Source organism: Battus philenor, unplaced genomic scaffold (genome assembly GCF_028537555.1).
Source record: "Battus philenor isolate CCGP_79_NKW_IND1 unplaced genomic scaffold, ilBatPhil1.0.hap1 SCAF_42, whole genome shotgun sequence".
Lineage (NCBI taxonomy): Eukaryota > Metazoa > Arthropoda > Insecta > Lepidoptera > Papilionidae > Battus > Battus philenor.
Window position 1 is genome coordinate 10,957 of NW_027181707.1, and position 4,044 is coordinate 15,000.

The 4,044-nt window shown below is 52.9% G+C and overlaps 3 non-coding genes across 3 annotated transcripts in view; all 3 read left to right on the forward strand.

Moving 5' to 3' along the window:
• On the forward strand, positions 1 to 1,904 carry LOC137929113 (small subunit ribosomal RNA). Its single transcript, XR_011108688.1, has one exon. It is a non-coding gene; the product is annotated as a small subunit ribosomal RNA (ribosomal RNA).
• Positions 1,905 to 2,711: 807 nt separating this feature from the next.
• LOC137929108 (5.8S ribosomal RNA) lies at positions 2,712 to 2,868 on the forward strand. Its single transcript, XR_011108683.1, has one exon. It is a non-coding gene; the product is annotated as a 5.8S ribosomal RNA (ribosomal RNA).
• Positions 2,869 to 4,042: 1,174 nt separating this feature from the next.
• LOC137929138 (large subunit ribosomal RNA) overlaps positions 4,043 to 4,044 on the forward strand; it is a 4,034-nt gene continuing 4,032 nt past the window's right edge. The window contains exon 1 of the ribosomal RNA XR_011108712.1: positions 4,043 to 4,044. This exon is cut by the window's right edge and continues 4,032 nt beyond it. This is a non-coding gene — a ribosomal RNA (large subunit ribosomal RNA).

The following is a 4,044-nucleotide window of genomic DNA, read 5'->3' on the forward strand; positions in this document are numbered from 1 at the left end:
TCCCTGGTTGATCCTGCCAGTAGTTATATGCTTGTCTCAAAGATTAAGCCATGCATGTCTCAGTGCAAGCCGTATTAAGGCGATACCGCGAATGGCTCAATATATCAGTTTTGGTTCCTTAGATCTTACCTCGGTTACTTGGATAACTGTGGTAATTCTAGAGCTAATACATGCAATCAGAACTCTGACCAGTGATGGGATGAGTGCTTTTATTAGATCAAAACCAATCGACGGAGGGCCTCGCGTCCGAAGTCGTTAATTTTGATGAATCTGGATAACTTTTGCCGATCGCATGGTCCAGCACCGGCGACGCATCTTTCAAATGTCTGCCTTATCAACTTTCGATGGTAGTTTCTGCGACTACCATGGTTGTCACGGGTAACGGGGAATCAGGGTTCGATTCCGGAGAGGGAGCCTGAGAAACGGCTACCACATCCAAGGAAGGCAGCAGGCGCGCAAATTACCCACTCCCGGCACGGGGAGGTAGTGACGAAAAATAACGATACGGGACTCTTACGAGGCCTCGTAATCGGAATGAGTACACTTTAAATATTTTAACGAGGAACAATTGGAGGGCAAGTCTGGTGCCAGCAGCCGCGGTAACTCCAGCTCCAATAGCGTATACTAAAATTGTTGCGGTTAAAAAGCTCGTAGTTGCATTTGTGCGCCGCGCTGTCGGTGCACCGCATCCGCGGTGATACTGACACGTCTGCGGAGCATATCGTCGGTGAGCCGTCGGTAAAACGGCGGTTCAATATCAAAATCCTATCGCGGTGCTCTTCGGTGAGTGTCGAGATGGGCCGACAATTTTACTTTGAACAAATTAGAGTGCTCAAAGCGGGCTCAAAATGCTGCTTGAATATTTCGTGCATGGAATAATAGAATATGATCTCGGTTCTATTTTGTTGGTTTTCAGAACTCCGAGGTAATGATTAATAGGGATAACTGGGGGCATTCGTATTGCGACGTTAGAGGTGAAATTCTTGGATCGTCGCAAGACGAACATCAGCGAAAGCATTTGCCAAAGGTGTTTTCATCAATCAAGAACGAAAGTTAGAGGTTCGAAGGCGATTAGATACCGCCCTAGTTCTAACCGTAAATATGTCATCTAGCGATCCGCCGACGTTACTACGATGGCTCGGCGGGCAGCTTCCGGGAAACCAAAGATTTTGGACTCCGGGGGGAGTATGGTTGCAAAGCTGAAACTTAAAGGAATTGACGGAAGGGCACCACCAGGAGTGGAGCCTGCGGCTTAATTTGACTCAACACGGGAAATCTCACCAGGCCCGGACACCGGAAGGATTGACAGATTAACAGCTCTTTCTTGATTCGGTGGGTGGTGGTGCATGGCCGTTCTTAGTTGGTGGAGCGATTTGTCTGGTTAATTCCGGTAACGAACGAGACTCTAGCCTGCTAAATAGGCGTCGTCATTTAGGTGTGCGCCGCTCCGGTGGCGCAACTCACTGGCGACGTATTAAAATTCTTCTTAGAGGGACCGGCGGCTTCGAGCCGCACGAGATTGAGCAATAACAGGTCTGTGATGCCCTTAGATGTCCTGGGCCGCACGCGCGCTACACTGAAGGAATCAGCATGTTCTCCCTGGCCTAGAGGCCCGGGCAACCCGTTGAAACTCCTTCGTGCTGGGGATTGGGGTTTGCAATTATCCCCCATAAACGAGGAATTCCTAGTAAGCGCGAGTCATAAGCTCGCGTTGATTACGTCCCTGCCCTTTGTACACACCGCCCGTCGCTACTACCGATTGAATGATTTAGTGAGGTCTTCGGACCGACACGCGGTGGCTTCACGGCCGTCGGCGTTGCTGGGAAGTTGACCAAACTTGATCATTTAGAGGAAGTAAAAGTCGTAACAAGGTTTCCGTAGGGGAACCTGCGGAAGGATCATTAACGTGTGTGTATGTGTGCGAGACGCGTGATATGTTCACGAACGTTGTTGCGCCGCTGTTGCTGTTGTTGCTGTTGCGACGACGACGACGACGACGACGACGACTTCGTACATACCGTGTTTACACATATATATATGTAATACATCCATAATGATATATATATATACGACATATATACATATATATGTACGTACGCGCGCGCTGCTGTTCGTATCTAATGCGGACGAGCGCGCGCGCGTGTGCGTGCGTGTGTGTGTGCGTGTTTGTATATATGTATAAAAAATAAAATGTGAAATAATTGTCTCTAGCGTCTATTACGCCTAACGGCGCAGCGGCGACGGCGCCGTGGCGGTGGCCGGTGGCGGTGGTGGCATTCGTCGAAAGTGCTACCGCCGCCGCTGCCTCCGCCGCCGTCGAAGCGGCCGGGTGGCGGAAAAACGCCGAGAGACGAGCGCCGACCGGGGCATACCAAACGGAGCGTTCGAAGCGGTGAAAATCCCCACTGCCTAGCTCAGGCCCTTTATTGTCGGTTGGCGCTATACAAAACGAAATTTAAGCGGTTAGAAAGATGACAATGTCGTGCGTCACGCCAGCTCGTTGGGGGGTGCGCGGGTCGTCGTCGTTCATCATTCTAAAGGATTCGCGTCGGGGCGTTAAGCTTTTTCGGTGCCGTTTCTTTATGAACGCCTCGGCGCACATGAATTCGACCAACTTTCGACGTTAATACATAAAAACGGACAATCAAGTGGCCGACGGCGAGAGCCGTAGGCCGCTACCGTAAGTAATAACAACATTAAGAAAAAACCATTACCCTGGACGGTGGATCACTTGGCTCGCGGGTCGATGAAGAACGCAGTTAACTGCGCGTCATAGTGTGAACTGCAGGACACATTTGAACATCGACATTTCGAACGCACATTGCGGTCCGTGGAGAAATATCCAGGACCACTCCTGTCTGAGGGCCGGCTGTTAAAATATAAAAACCACACTGTTCGGTGTAGAACGCGCGCTACGTGCGCTCGCGCCGGTCGATGCGCGCGGCGGTGACGCGCGACGCGGCGGCGGCGGGTTGGTGGGGGGTGATGAACGAGCTCGCGGACGGTGCGATGGGACGATCTCTAATAAGAGTCTCTCGTCCGCGCCGCCGCGGCTCTCACTCTCTCTCTCTCACTATCCGCCGTCGCTGTCGTCGCGCTGCCGCTGCCGCACTACCGCGCGCGGGCGAGCGGGCGCGCGCTCTTTCGAACAATTGACGGTTTCCGTTGAACGTTCTTCGCGACGGACGACGGACGGCGGGGTGCTGCACCCCTCACGTCCGCGTACGCGCGGAGCGCGTTTACGGTCCGTTTAAATATATCGAATTGTATTGAATATGAAACGAGTGTGAAAAGATTACACGCATCGCTAAGACGCGAGTCTTCGTAGTGCGGTCTTCGTCCGAGCTCATCGGTTCGTGTATACGATATAATAAAATATATCGGAAGCACAGACGACGCGTCTCCGACGGATGCGACCGGCAGGCGGTGAATGTTTTCTTGCGCGGCAAGCGTAACGCACACACAAACATATGTAAGTAAACATTACGTGATGTTCATGTGCGCGCGCGCCTAGCCCGATGCGAGAGAGTTCACCGCTCGTCGTCGCTACGCATCCGTATTATGTCGGTGATACGCGTCGTCGTTCCAGTGCGAACGTTATATTATCGTATCGATACGGACCGATACCGAAAGGGCCGGACGATCGATCGCTAACGAAAAGTACTCGCGCTCGCGTATGCGTGTCGAGATTTTCGTTTACGCTCGTATCATCATAATCATCATCATCGTCATCGTCGTCGTTCATCGCGCAACGCGTGTTGTGTGTGCAGCGTTGCGTTGTGCGTGCGCGCGTCTAGAGACCTCTAAGGACTCGCGACGCGCGCGCCTCGCGCACGCGCACTCGCTCTGCGACGCGCGATGATCGCGACGGTGGGGGTGGTGTACGGTAGGCGGACTCGACGTCCGAAGGGCGTCCCGCGACGACGACCGGCCGCCGTGCGCGCTTGCTTGCTTGCGCGCGCGGTCCGTCGGTTCGTCGTCGTCAAAAATATAATAAGGGACGTCGCGTACGGATATCGCGTCTGCCTCGAATTTTTATCGTTG